Source organism: Kogia breviceps, chromosome 4 (assembly GCF_026419965.1).
Source record: "Kogia breviceps isolate mKogBre1 chromosome 4, mKogBre1 haplotype 1, whole genome shotgun sequence".
In the NCBI taxonomy this organism is placed as follows: domain Eukaryota; kingdom Metazoa; phylum Chordata; class Mammalia; order Artiodactyla; family Physeteridae; genus Kogia; species Kogia breviceps.
The window spans coordinates 88,506,002-88,520,846 of NC_081313.1; the positions used below are offsets into that span (position 1 = coordinate 88,506,002).

Sequence of the window (14,845 nt, forward strand, 5' to 3'; positions counted from 1 at the left end):
ATAGGATGATTATGTAATTATCTTTTTAGGCTGAGTCACATGTACACTATCGTTGCATTTTTGAATGTAAAATTTTTTTAAATAAATTTTTTTCCCATGGCTAATAATTGCTTCATCTTTTATATGCCTACTCTTAAGTCATCTCCAAATTGTGTCATAATGCTAATACATCTCTCCTTGTAGTAAAATGCAACAGGTAATGTATTGATCCCATTATTGTTTTTGTTGTTGTTGTTTTTTCTTGGATACATCAGTTCTGGAGACTTCCATTCTCCTGCTTCAGTCTCTACTGGCTGCTTTATAGGCCCCTCACACAGTTATTATCCTGGAAATATCCTTCACCATCATTCTAGGCATTCCCTTTTCCTTTCTCCAGTGTTGATCCATGTCTTCATCTTTTTTCAGTCCCTCTTTCTGGTGGAAAACACTTTTAAGTACCTTCCTAAGAAGAGGTTTCATAGGAAGAAAACTTTCTGAGATCTTGCATATCTGAGGATACCTTTATTTTGCTGTTACACTTGATTGATGGTTGGGTTTATAGGAAATTCTAAATTGTAAATAATTGCCCTTTGGAATCTAAAGATATTGCTGTATTTTTTTCTAGTTTCCAGTATCATTGTTGAAAAGTCCAGTGCCATTCTCTATTATCATGCCTGATTTTTTTGTCTGCAATGTTTGTTATTCTATTTGAAGCATGTAGGGAATTTTCTTTATCTCTGCTATTCTGATATTTTAGGATTATGTGAGTCTTTTTCATTTATTTTTCAGACACTCACTAGATCTGCATGATTTGGAAACACACTTCTTTCAGTTCTGCAGAAATGCCTCTTTGATAATTCCACTCCTCCTCCGTTCTTCTACTTTTCTTTTTTTTTAATAATTTTTATAGTTTAGCTGTGAAATCTCCTGGATTGATCTTAAATTTCCTTTTATCTCATATTTTTCAATTGTATTTTTGATCTCCTTTTGAGAATTCTCAACTTCATTTTGTCATCTACTACTGAATTTTAAAATTTATTTTTTAATTTCCAAAACTCATTTTTTCCCTCTGAATATTTCTTTAAAAAAAAAAGCATCCTCTTTTGATTCATAGAATTTCTTTCTTTAATGACATTGCTCATAGTTCTGAAATTTTCTTCTGCTCTCTGCTTTGGTTTTGTTCACCTCTCCCCCGCCTCTTCCCATAATTTTTTCTGTTTGTTTTGGTGTCTGATTTTCATGACTGTGGGTTTCCTCAAAAGTGTGGTGATCCCCAAATGTCTCCTCATATTTAAGAATGAGAGAAGCAACCTGCATGCTTGGAACTTGTGGATTGGCAGACTTCATTTTTGATGTGATTAGGCAAGGATTCACAATGTTGGAAGATTCTCCCCTCCCCTCCACTATCCGTGAAAGTACTTTCCTTTGGACAAGTCAGTTTCCTCAGAAAGTGTTGACCTTAAAAACAAAAGAGCCAGCTATTTTACCAGCAAAATAAGTTTATTTGGGAATAGCAGAGAATTTCAATTTGGGACAAGCAAACTGTGGTAAACCATAGGTAAATCTGGAGAGCCGAGGAGAGAGACTTGCTTTTTCAGAAGAAAGGAGGAAATTGGGGAGGCTGTGGTGGTTCTTCACAGGCTGCAGGTAGTGGGCAGCTTGTTGTTGGGTCAGAAGGCTACAAACTGTGGTGAGTGATACCTGCGCGAGAGCTCCCCCTTCAGGGCTTCCCAACTCCACTTTAAATGAGGTTTCACACACATGAAAGGGCACTCAACATCACTGATCATTACAGAAATGCAAATCAAATCTGCAATGAGATATAACCTCACACCTGGCAGAATGGCCATCATCAAAAAATCTACAAACAATAAATGCTGGAGAGGGTGTGGAGAAAAGGAAACCCTCTTGCACTGTTGGTGGGAATGTAAATTGATACAGCCACTATGGAGAACAGTATGGAGGTTCCTTAAAAAACAAAAATAGGGCTTCCCTCGTGGCTCAGTGGTTGAGAGTCTGCCTGCCGATGCAGGAGACACGGGTTCGTGCCCCAGTCCTGGAGGATACCACATGCCATGGAGCGGCTGGGCCCGTGAGCCATGGCCGCTGAGCCTGCGTGTTCGGAGCCTGTGCCCCGCAACGGGAGAGGCCACAAAAGTGAGAGGCCCGTGTACCGCAAAAAAAAAAAAACAAACCCCTAAAAACTAAAAATAGAACTACCATATGACCCAGCAATCCCACTCCTGGGCATATACCCTGAGAAAACCATAATTCAAAAAGAGTCATGTACCAAAATGTTCACTACAGCTCTATCTATAATAGCCAGGACATGGAAGCAACCTATGTGTCCATCGACAGATGAATGGATAAAGAAGATGTGGCACATATATACAATGGAATATTACTCAGCCATAAAAAGAAATGAAATTGAGTTATTTGTAGTGAGGTGGATGGAGCTAGAGTTTGTCATACAGAGTGAAGTCAGAAAAATAAATACCATAAGCTAACATATATATGGAATTTTCAAAAAAAGGTTCTGAAGAACCTAGCGGCAGGACAGGAATAAAGTCACAGACGTAGAGAATGGACTTGAAGACACAGGGAGGGGGAAGGGTAAGCTGAGACGAAGTGAGAGAGTGGCATGGACATATATACACTACCGAATGTAAAATAGATAGCTAGTGGGAAGCAGCTGCATAGCACAGGGAGATCAGCTCGGTGCTTTGTGACTACCTGGAGGGGTGGGATAGAGAGGATGGGAGGGAGATGCAAGAGGGAGGGGATATGGGCATATATGTATACGTATATCTGATTCACTTTGTTATACAGCAGAAACTAACACAACATTGTAAAGCAATTATACTCCAATAAAGATGTTAAAAAAATTGCATTTCTTAGCATGGTGCTTGGCATATGGCAGGCAGTTTTTAAGTTGGGAGTGAATAGCTGACAACTGAGAGAATTGTTGTAGAACTAGAAAGATTCTTACTCTTTTCAGAGATCTGAGTTCCTTAAAACTCACACACACACACACACACACACACGCAATGTATAGCAAACAATTCTATTTTTAACACCAGACTTTTATTTAAAGCTACTTTCTGCACATATGTAATAACAAATTCATAAACCACATCTTTCCAGATTTAGATTTTCTTTGTATAGAGACAGAGTAATCCTAAGGTTCTTGGAAAAGATATGCCTTGGTGAAGCAATCCCCAAAGTTGTATTTTGGCTTTGTCTAACCATATAATGCATAAACATTCATCAATTTCTTTCATATTGACTTGACATATACCACAGTATTTAATATTCATAGAAAATTAATTTCTTTTCTATTTTAAGAGGTTTATTCACATGTTTAGTTTGTGCAGTTAACAGTCATTACAAAATACATACCAAACATTAACTTTATTATTTCTGACTCAAAATGTATTTTTAGTTTGGCAACACATTATCATCTAATGTGAGTTCATTTTCGAGAACAAATTAAAAACTAGAAACTAATTACTTTCTTTAACTTCAGTCTTGATATTTTAGGCATAGGTATTTTTGGGGGAATATAAATAAAAACAAAATGTTCTCTTAACCCAGAAATTCTCTCCAAAAATTCAGTGGAGAAATAATACTTTTCTTACTGAATAAACATTACACCAGAATGTGATGCGCATTGCAGGCAATCTGCAAACAGACTGCAAAGACAGAAAGCCATCTCACCCTTTTACACAGCCTAGCAGATACAACCCGTTACGGATGTTTTCAAGATAAACAATAACTAGTCATCAAGTAATAGGCCTTGATAACATTGCACACATAATTCATCTTGACTTTTTTTCGTAATTGGGGTGACCATCAGAGTTAGCTAATAAGCATTATCCACAGGAAAAACAAATGTCTCATCTTTATGACATAAGGTAGTTTTGCAACTTGGAAAAATGTGCCCACAAAGTTAGGCTCCTACTATCCCATAGAAACTGGGAGAGAGGGGTACTATCTCTCTCTCTCTCTTTAATTGAGGTATAATTGACATATGATATCACAATAGTTTGAGGTGTACAACATAATTCCATATTTGTATATATCTCTAACTGATCACCACAGTAATTCTAGTTAACATCCGTTACCATATATAGTTACACAATTTTTTTCTTGTGATGAGAACTTTTTAAGATCTACTTTCCTAGCAACTTTTGTATTATTAACTACAGTCATCATGCTATTACATTCCTATTTTTAATTTTATAACTGGAAGTTTGCACTTCTTGACCATTTTCACACATTTCACCCACCTCCCACGTCCTGCCTCTGGCAACCACCCATTTGTTCTACGTATCTATGAGGTTATTTTGTTTTTTTTTTAAAATTCCACATATAAGGGAGATCATATGGCATTTGCATTTCTCTGTGACTTATTTCACTTAGCATAATGCCGTCAAGGTCCATCCATGCTGTTGAAATGGCAAGCTTTCATTCTTTTTTTAAGGCTGAATAATATTCCATGCTGTATATATATGTATACCACAACATCTTTATCCATTCAAGGGCGCTAGCTCTCTTGACATTTGCATTTCAAAGAGATAGTTCCCAGGTCCTTGAGAAACACATTTCTGGGATATAATGCTAACAAAACACAAAATGACAGAGACCTATCCAGTCTTCAAAATAATTTATATACATTTCAAAGAGATGAAAAAGTATACAACAATTACCAGCTTTCTAAGGCAAGTACTTTAAGAAAGGGAAATCCCTTCTCCCATATTCAATAGGGAGAATTAAGCTTTTTTAAAAAAAATTTTGTCTTTACATTTGTCTAATTGGTTATGTGTAACCTTTGTAATTGTACTTAACCTTTCTCAACAGCAGAATAATTTAAGAATAAAATAAAAGGTCTTTTAGGCTTAAAAAAATACAAATAAACAATTAAAACCCCCATAACACAACGGAAAAAAAATAAAATTCTTGTCTTTACAGCACGTTTTGGTTTCTTTAAAAGAGTAGACATGAAAAGTCCCGTTTAAAATTTGTCTATGTATAGGGGCGTTCACTACAGTAAAACAAATTATTCTGTTTAGAAATGATTAATTATGAACTAATTATTCACTCTTCTTTGGCTCCCATTGTAATACACAAGTTTTGGAGGAGAAGGGTCGAGATAGGGTTGACCTTAGAATTTGCTCCAGACAAAGAATGTGGTTCAACCAATGCAATGTACGATACAATGCCTTAAAGAGTCGGCTACAGAAACATACCCTGCAATAGTGACTAATAACACCTATCATACTGTTACAGATCACCTACGTCTCTTTGTTTAGCTCAAATTACTCATTTTCCACTAAATTCTTTTGGTGAAGGACGCTTCAGAAACAACCCTCACTGGAGGAGCAAACCAACTTCGGTTCTTCACGCATGCTAGACTCTGGAAGAGGTAAGAACTTACTACAGGAGAGTACTCACAGGACCTGCTGTACACTTTTTAATGGCATCCATCACAACTCCAGCATTGTCTAACCTTTTTTTTAAAGAAGGTCTCAGGCACTGGGAATTACAGGAATGAGAAAGACACTGTTCCCGCCTTTCAGGCACTTCAAGCCGAAAACTAGTTTAAAAGAATCAACGTTACAATAGATGCACGTAAGATATACAGAAAAAGTGATTCGAAGGGGTGAAGGATGCGTATTTAGGGTTGGAGGGTCCGCGCCCCCAAAGGAGCTTCAGTTCCCAGAGATCACCCAGCACCCCGCGGGCACAATTAACATTTTAATCACGTCTCCGTCCCCACCCACCGAATTCCTTTCCGGCTGCCGACCCGCCGGGTAGTCCCTTCCAGGCGGCCCCAGCTTATCACCCCCGGCCCGGCCACTTCCCGGCCGCGGCCAGGCGAGCCTCCCAAAGTTTCCTGTGACGCCGCCGCCCGCCTCCGGCCACATCCCGCCCGCACTCTCACCCCGGCAGCCCTGGACACAGGATAGAGGGGAGCGAGTTACAGGGACGAGGAGAGCTGAGCCACCAGGAGGGCCCCGCGACCCCACCCAAGCTGGGGAGCGAGCCCAGAGGGCGGTGGCCGACGCTCCACACCTACCCTCGCCACGCCCGCATCCCCCAGTCCGCGCGCGCCCACTGGGCCTGGTGCCCGAGTCCCACCCCTCCGGGGTCCAGGCCAATCGGCCGCGCCCCGCCTCCTGGGAGGTGGTGGAAGAGGGGGTTGGGGGTCAGGAGGCAGTGCCCGCCTTCGGCGGGTGCCCATTGGCTGAGACCTCGAGGGTGCCCGGAGACCGGAGTGCAGCTGGATTGGCCGCGGAGGCTGGTGACAGCAGCGCTCATTGGCTGTGGCGGCCCCCGTGACGCGGGGTGGCGACTGGCTCCGGAGTCTGAGGGGCTCCTGCTTGTCAGGTTCTAGGTAGGTGAGTTTCACGCCGCCCGCGGCGGGCGCTGTTACCCGGGGCAACGCCGGGGGAGGGGGGAAGAGTAGGGAAGGCCAGCTGAGAACTGGGGCAACACTCCCTTCCCGCAGTGGGGCGCCTGGGGCTCTGCGCTGGCTGTGGCGGCTGCGCCGGCTGTGCCGAGCGCTCTTTCTCCGCCCTCAGCCACCCCCCCAACTCCTGCCCCCGGCTGCGGGGTCTTTCGTCCATTCTGCGCCCGCGGCGGCACATTCCTGTTTGCGGCTTGGGCCGGGCTGCCCACCCGGCCGGGCGAGGCCCGCCCTTCCCACCCACCCGAGACTGGAGGCTGAGGGGGCGGGTGCCGGCGCGAGAGGGCTGAGGCGGGCGCGACGGCTCCGCCCAGTCGCCGGGTCCGGGGTTTGCGGGGTGTGGGGCGGTGCTGGGAGTACTGTGGGCACCGCCCATCATGCCCGCACCCCCTTTTCTCGGCGCGATCCCCTCGGCGCGGGCCTTGGGCTGGGCGGCCACCCCCAATCCCTAGGTGTTCCCCCAGCCCCTTCCTACCGCTGGGGCCTTGCGGTCTCCCTGGACCGGCACAGTCCGCCCCCAGTTCTTCTCTCGTGTCAGCTTCCCCACCCCCTGCTTTTATCCCCCACCTTCCGTCCCTACTCCTGTCTGGGCCAGGAGTGACCCTCAAGAGATAGTGTGAAGCTAGCGCAGGCGGGGCAATTTCTGTTCTGTTCTCTTTGCCATTTACGGTTGAGGAGGTGTTTGGAGTCACCTTTGGGTCAGCTTTCTGGTTAGTCTCCTTTAGGATCAACTTTCTGAAACACGCTAATTGAGTTGGTTTTGGTAGGGTGGTACGTCTTGCACAAATTAACTGTGAAGTCGCTTTTGTGTGTGTGTACATTTGTGAGTTTGATATATAGTGCTGTGCAGTGCAATGTCTAATAATTTGTTAAGGCTGGCACTTTCATTTTCGATTGCCTTATGGTTAAAAAACCTTAATCTTTTTAATTCATAAGAAGCTGCATATATTCGTAGTAGTCTCACTGTAAATTTGACATAAATTACTCTGGGTGTAGTGCTATTTTTTCTCTTTCTCCAGATGTTTTAAAATACTAAAAAAAATTTCTTAAATGGAATAACAGCGATATAAAAGTGTAACATAAAAATCAATAAGAATAGACCAAATCATTTTAGTGATTAAAGACTAGAAAGTACTTTTCCACCTATGGAATGGGGACAGGATTTTTAAAAACTATTGCAAAGTATAATTATTTCACTGTGCAGTGTTGTTCTGGTGTATCTACCTATATGGGCTTTAGGAAAACATACTTGTCAAGAGCCACACGTTTGTCAGTGAATGCAAAGGAGGGCTCAGTGTATGTTTTGTGATCTGGGGAATCTTTTCTGCTAGTTCTCTTGAGCCAAGTGAACTGTTTTCAAAGGTACTGGAAGTATATTAAGGGAGTACATAGGCATACTTAGAAACCTTTCTCCAGTTTCTTCCATGAAAGACCTTTGGCGAAGATCTGTTTCTCTTCCATACTGATGGTTGGCAGCATTAAATATATACCATGTAAAATTATTTAGGGTCCGGTTTATGCAGCTTCTGCACTATTTCAGAGTTTGATGTCAGTAGTTGAAGGAATAATTCAGCCTTTTGGTAGACCCTTCCTTTTTATTTCATCTTCAACTGTTATGTAGCTATAACTCTGGTCTGTGAGCATTTCACATTTGCCTTTTTTTTCCTCCAGTATTTCACTATGAAAAATTTCAAACGATGTAGGCAAGTTCAGTTGTGCTGTGAATACTCACCGTACAGCAATAACATTTTCAGGACAGCTGTTACATGGCATATACTAAGGAATAGAGGAACTGAAATTATCAAGTTTGAAAACCAGCATAAATATGTATCAAACCAAAATATTGTAAAGTGCTTTTTTCCGTTCGTAGATGGTAATAGTGTTTATAAAAACTAGTAATTGAATTCCATGAGACTATTATAAAGCAGTTCTGTGAGTAGGAAGTCTCAAGGCCTTGGTGAGTTTACTGTGTTTTGGTAATCAGAAAAAAAAGGAAATCTAATGAACTTGTTATAGAAATAAAAATCTTCTTTTAAAATTGGACTCTTGTGTTAATAGATTATAGTTTTCTACTTGATTTTTAAGTGAGCGTCTTCTTTTGAAGACACGTCAAAGGGACTATCAATTATGCACTGTTTTGGTAACATACTTAATAAATTGGGTCAAGCTTATGTATGTTGTTTGGGAATAAGAATGTGTTTTTGTAATGGAAAAAGAAAGCTTACAAATGTGAACTTTTTTTAGTATAACTTTTCCATGGAAAACGAAGTAATTTAGAGAGATTTAAGTTAATTTTGATAGGACTCAAAACTATCTTGCATGTTGTTTCATGGTGTTGGTAAAGGAATATTTTAATACAGAACTTCAATTTGTTATAAAAAGACTAAGAAACTGGTATAAATTCACATATGTGTATATTATATTTATAATTTTCCCATACTAAGGAAATTCCTGCACTCTTCTTTAAGTATGTGAATACTGCTTTTCAGTTTTAGTATGCCCTAAATCTGTTTTTCATACTTTGCTCAGTTAATAACTAATTTCTGAAATAGTGAAATTGAGCTATGTCTCAGAATTTATAGGTCTTTGGATTGCCTCACTATTATTTTTCCATATCTCATTTGACTTTGGCATGCTTATGTGTGGTTTATTTTTCATGCCATGCCATTGAGAGATAGAGGGGAACAAGCAGGTCGTAGTTTTGGAACTTTGGAAAGAATAAGATGTTCAGATACTTTTTAATCAAAGCTCCAACTCCCCCCCCGCCCCGCCCCACCTTCCTCCCTCTTTCCTTTTTTCTTGCTCTCCTGTTTTTATTATAAAAGTTAAATGCTTTAAAATCAGTTCAGAAACTATACAGAAAAAAGTCATCAGTAGTTCCACGATAGTTAATGTTTTGAAATAACTGAAACTTTTGTTTCTTCTGTAACACTCTACCAATCATTGCAATTTTATGGTCTTCATTGCACTGTGTCAGCACTTACATCTAAACTTGGAGGAGTTCCTGAACTTGAGACTCAGTTAGCCTAAATTAGAAGAAGACTCCAAAATCTGGAGGAAAAATGGAAAAGAATCAATAGAGGACAGATTAGAGTCAGAACAAAAGAATCAGACCCAAGCAATTACCCACTTTTTCTTTTTTCTTAAGTATAAATATAGTCCTAGTTGACCATATGAAACTGCTGTATGACTGACAAAATATGGAGCCTCTCAGGTTTTTTCTTTGGAATTCAAAGTGTCCAAGTAAGATGAAGTTTACTTAGTGCCAGTCTACAGAAGTTTTCAGATTTTTCTATTTGGGGGCAATATTTCATATTCAGCTTTTAAAAAATTTAATGTCATGCATGATTTGGAATTATTTCCTAAATATTCATTTATACTTATCAAAGTATGACTAATTTTTAGCCTATACATTATCACCACTCACTATAAGCTTAATATTGTCTCCTCCTTTAGAAGGTTTTAATTAAAAGACTGAAAAGTTCAATGTATGTGTTTCTTGTGAGATAGCAGGGTATAGTGAAAAGAAGAGTCATTTATTTTGGAGCCAGATAATCTGGATTTCAGTCAGAAATTAGGATTTTTCTTTTGTGGGATCTTGGGCAAGTTTCTTAATCTCTTTAAACCATAGTTTCCTCATCTGTAAAGTGGGGATGATATAATTGCCTCACAAGGTCGTTATGAAGAAGAAATGAGACAATTGAGGTAAAATGACTGAATTTAGGGAGTGTTCAGCGTTCACATTCAGTTCCTTTCATGGTAGTTTTCATTTCATCTCTTCTAGTATTACTGTGTTTATTCTACCATCCTAAAAGTCCCTAAGTTTTAGACTTCGGAAATTAAAATAATGTACATTAAGCTTACTTAAATTGAATGATATTTACATTTGTACAAACCAAATAATTAGAAATATCTCAGATTAGCTGTTTTTTTTTTTTTTTTAGCTCTTGGGTTGCTGTATCTCAGTAGCGATAATCAGAAATTTACCTTAACTGATTTTTACCTCAAAATATGTCCAGTTTGTCTGAATTCCTGAATTATTTTTCTTTCACATTAGATTATCATCTGTTGTTGGATGGTTTCCCTGAATTCCTTTCCTTTGAACCACAAATATTTGCTTAAACGTGGTACAGAAATGCTAAATGTTACCTTCTTAAATCTCTAATGCTTCCTGCTGCCTTAAATTACATTTACTTAATCTGTTTAAAAGTTAAACTTTATTTTCAAATGTAATAATACACAGAACTCTTAACTGAAAGTTTTCTGTCTCCTACAGAAATCTCCTATATGATTATTTTTTTAGGGAGCAACGTTTTACAGATATTCCTATTTCAAAATGTGTGTTCAGTAAGTATGGGGTTCTGATTCTTAAAGAACACACACTTATAGTTTAAATGCACAGACCAGCCTGTAGTTATTGGGTGTTGTGAAGCAAACACCGAACTGGTAAAAAGTTAGGATTGGAACTAAATAGTCCTTATTGTCTCATCCAGCAGTAAAACAAAGATTTTGTGATCTAAGTCAATGATTGTCAATATTTTTTCCACCCAAGTACAAGATATGTACGTGTGACATAATCTAATACGTAGTTTTCTAGTATGCCCTCTATAACTCCATCTTATCCTCTCCCACTCTGGGAAGCATATCAGAATGCAAGTGATTGAGAATGACACTATTATAGGGATAAACTTGAATCTACTCTGATTTATTGAGAAAAGTGAGTCATTAAAAAAAGGTAAATAACTGTTATTAGTAACAGATACTTGAGACACACTTTATAGTACTATCGTTGAGACCCAAGTTATTTCTGCATTTTCCTGAAACGAATGCTTCTTCACTTTTTCTTATTAGTGTTGTAATGCTTACATAAGAAGAGATTACTAATTTTATGTAATTGATAGTGAAGAGCCTTACATTTTAAAGTCAGAGTAAATAAAAATAACATTATCATAGAAAATTGAAATTAGTTTTCCAGTATAAGTTATTTTACTTGCAGAAAAGGTATTTCCATAGTGGGACAAATGGTTTTAGGAAAAAGGGAAACTCTTAATAGTAGAATATTTATATTCTATGTATTTAGTATATAAAAATGCTCTTTACAGTGGCTCAGTCAGAAAAATTTCTTTAAAATTACATTTCTGTGAATGAAACTGCTCTTGAATAGTTCATCCTATATAGAAGTAGTATGTATAATATACAGTTTGAAGTGAAGACTTAGGAAAACTATGTTCATTAGACCCTTAGCATTAGCAAGTGGTATTTCTTGAAATCTTTGTGGACCTAGGATATAGCTACCTTCATAAAATACAGATTTAATTGAAAAATTTAGTTGATATCTTCAGATCCTTAATGATTCTATAAACAGGACTCTATCCTCAAAGTTGTTAAGCAATTTTTTGCTTCTAGAATGAAGGCTGGATGATTTTCGTTACATCATTAGTTTACATGCAGAGTTTCTTATTCTTGGCTTTTTTGCCCTGAGGTTTGTAGAACAAAAGAGTGTTTTTGGCTTAATCACAAAGCCTGCTGCACTGTCACAAAGTTGAAGAGTTAGTCGTTGGTCGCTGTAATGCTTGATGCTTACTGCTGTTTCTTGGTCATGGTTTGACAGGAGTTGGACACTTCAGGAGTTTGTGTCCCTTCTACTCTATGTCTTCAGCTTGGGAAGATTTCCCAAGCTTCTCCTGTCAGTTGTTGGAACTTTTTGTTAATTTCACATTATACCAAGAATAATGCATTTGACTCTTCTACCAATATTCAGTTTTGGTAACAAATGGTTCAATAGCCACCCTAGCAGCCACATGACTTCTTACTTCGTGAGAATGTTTATACAGTGCTCTGACTTTCTCTTGAATTATATTTCCTTCAGAATCACATGCTTTCTATATACATTCGTATACAAGTTAGCCATCATTTCAACTTTCAGTAAGGTTTTAAAATTTTGCTTTGGTAGGAGCAAAGGAAACATTTTAAGCATAACCTTTGTGTTTGTTTTATAGAGTCTGTGGTGTATGGTGTACTTTCTAATGACGCTGATCCAGTCACTGTCACATTTCGTATCCATTCTGAATTTACTGCAAATTTATATATTTTGGTTAAGTCCCATCACTTTGTCAGACCTCTTTACTTTCTATGTGTTGAATAAATTGGCAATAGTAGATTAATTAAAGGGAACTGAACAGTGCAGTTGTATCAGATAATTTTTAATGACAACTTGATGATCATTATCCTGATTATTTATAAACAATTATGTTGGACAAAGGATAAGAATTTTCATGTAGATTTATATATAATAGAACTTTTTGCAAAGCAGGAGGCTGATTTCTTTCTCTTACCAATAGTTATGTGTGTGTATATATGTATATATATATAATATATTGTATTATGATTATTTATGCATAGCCTTTTTTTATCCCCTCCTCAACATTTCTAAGGAAGGAACAGTTTCTGTCAGTAAAAGTTTTTGAGTAAATTACATGAATTCAGATATTGTTATGGGGGAGGGGCATTGACATTTCTTTAGTGCCTGCTAAAAATGTTAGGCATTTTTGTACATTTGTTTTTATTTTTATCACAGCCCTATAGTTTGGCTAGCTTGTATTTTCTTTTTGTGATCTGGAACCAATCTTAGGTCATATCCAAGGAGATTTAGCTATAAAGTGTTACCCAAGATTTAAATTTAGGTCTTTGATATGCTAAATCTCAAACAAATGAAATGATAAAAGTCTAAACATAGTGAACCATTAGCAGTCCTGGACTTAACAGCAGTTTCAATTACTTGGGAGTGACTCTAAAAGTCCATTTTGAAGTATTTGAAGTTTTGTTGAAATAATTTCCTCTTATTGGAAGTGAGACCCTAAGATATGCATGACCTCAACTAACTGCCCAGTGTCTACATCTCACCTTGACTTTGTTCTCAGTTTGAAGTTATCCTGTATAATAACTTTTGTCAAGTGATAAAATGTTGCTTCTTTGTAAAAATTTTCCTGAAAAAGAAAGCCAGCTGCTAGAAGTGAAGAAAAAGTAGAGGCCTAAGAAAGTGGTAGATCTTAGCCAGAAAAATAGGCATTTTTCAATATGTTTAAAAATGGAGTGTTGAATCCAGTGAGTCTGGATGTGAATCAATCTACCACACCTTCTAGGGAAATAAATCTTGCCTTGTGGAACATTGTTTTTGTATGTTTCAGCTCTGTCAAAAATTCTCATGGTTTTTAAATTTCTTGAAAATGTCAGGGGACTTATATTCATAAATTCTATCCCATTTCCCTTCTGTCTCACTCAACAATAATACTGAAAGAGATTTGACTGTTTATAAAATAGCTGCTACTTTCTAAAAGTTGTCATTCTGACAAATATCTTAAAATACTAGCGTAAACAATAGTATTCTCACTTAAAAGATAATATGGGTGTCCTTTTCTGAGTTTCACAATTAATTATAACAATAGTAGCTAGTCAGTGGTGATGGCCTCTTTCTAAGGTTCTGATGTTCTGTTAATATTTTGGAGCCAATTTACCCCGTCACTGAAACTGGCCGTCTAAGATTGAAGTGACTTAGCTTAGAGACACTTGCTATTACATGTCCTTAAGTTAGCTTACATTGTAAAAATAATGCAGAAGTGTTCTATACTATACAAGAGGTAAGTTATTACAGGAATGGGATAGAGAGGAGGAAGGTGTGAAATTCTTCTTCTTTTGGTTATTCAACAAATGTTTGTAGAATACTCACTTCATGTAAGGTCTTACTTTATGGCTGCAGATAATTTTAAAGCATAGAGAAGTTTCAGACTGTTTTCTTGAGAAAGAGAGTAGATGTAGTGGAAAGAGCATGACTATTAGAGCTAGACCCATTTAGGGTTGCATCTGTGCTACCAGTAATTAGTTGTATGAATTTAGGCAAATAATTTAATGCTTATATCTTCAGTTTTTTTTTTTTTTTTTTTTTTTTTGGTTAGTTTTCAAACCAGTTTTATCTAACTGGTAATGATACTAGATTTTTTTATTTTTATTTATTTATTTTTTTTTTGCGATACGCGGGCCTCTCACTGTTGTGGCCTCTCCCGTTGCGGAGCACAGGCTCCGGACGCGCAGGCTCAGCGGCCATGGCTCACGGGCCCAGCCGCTCCGCGGCATGTGGGATCTTCCCGGACTGGGGCACGAACCCGTGTCTCCTGCATCGGCAGGCGGATTCTCAACCACTGCGCCACCAGGGAAGCCCTGATACTAGATTTTTTAATACCTTTCAGTTGCATGAGACTAAACCCCTACTCACAGTATCTTAGAGCACTGGGACAAACAAGAGTGTATTCTCTAGGTATGGTTGGATTCAAGGGCTCAATGGCCTCAGCAAACTCAGTGGCTTTCTCTTGTGTTAGATATGCTCTCAGGTAGGATTTCTCC

At 38.5% G+C, this 14,845-nt stretch overlaps 1 protein-coding gene across 6 annotated transcripts in view; it reads left to right on the plus strand.

Moving 5' to 3' along the window:
* The first annotated feature begins 6,252 nt into the window (after positions 1–6,252).
* FER (FER tyrosine kinase) overlaps positions 6,253–14,845 on the plus strand; it is a 468,410-nt gene continuing 459,817 nt past the window's right edge. For 5 of the 6 annotated variants that reach the window (XM_059063150.2, XM_067031424.1, XM_067031423.1 and 2 more), the window contains exon 1: positions 6,253–6,376. The gene's annotated coding sequence lies outside the window, so the exon portion shown is untranslated. Of the gene's footprint in view, positions 6,377–6,505; positions 7,159–14,845 lie in introns of those variants that run through there. The other variant, XM_067031422.1, reaches the window with a different exon arrangement.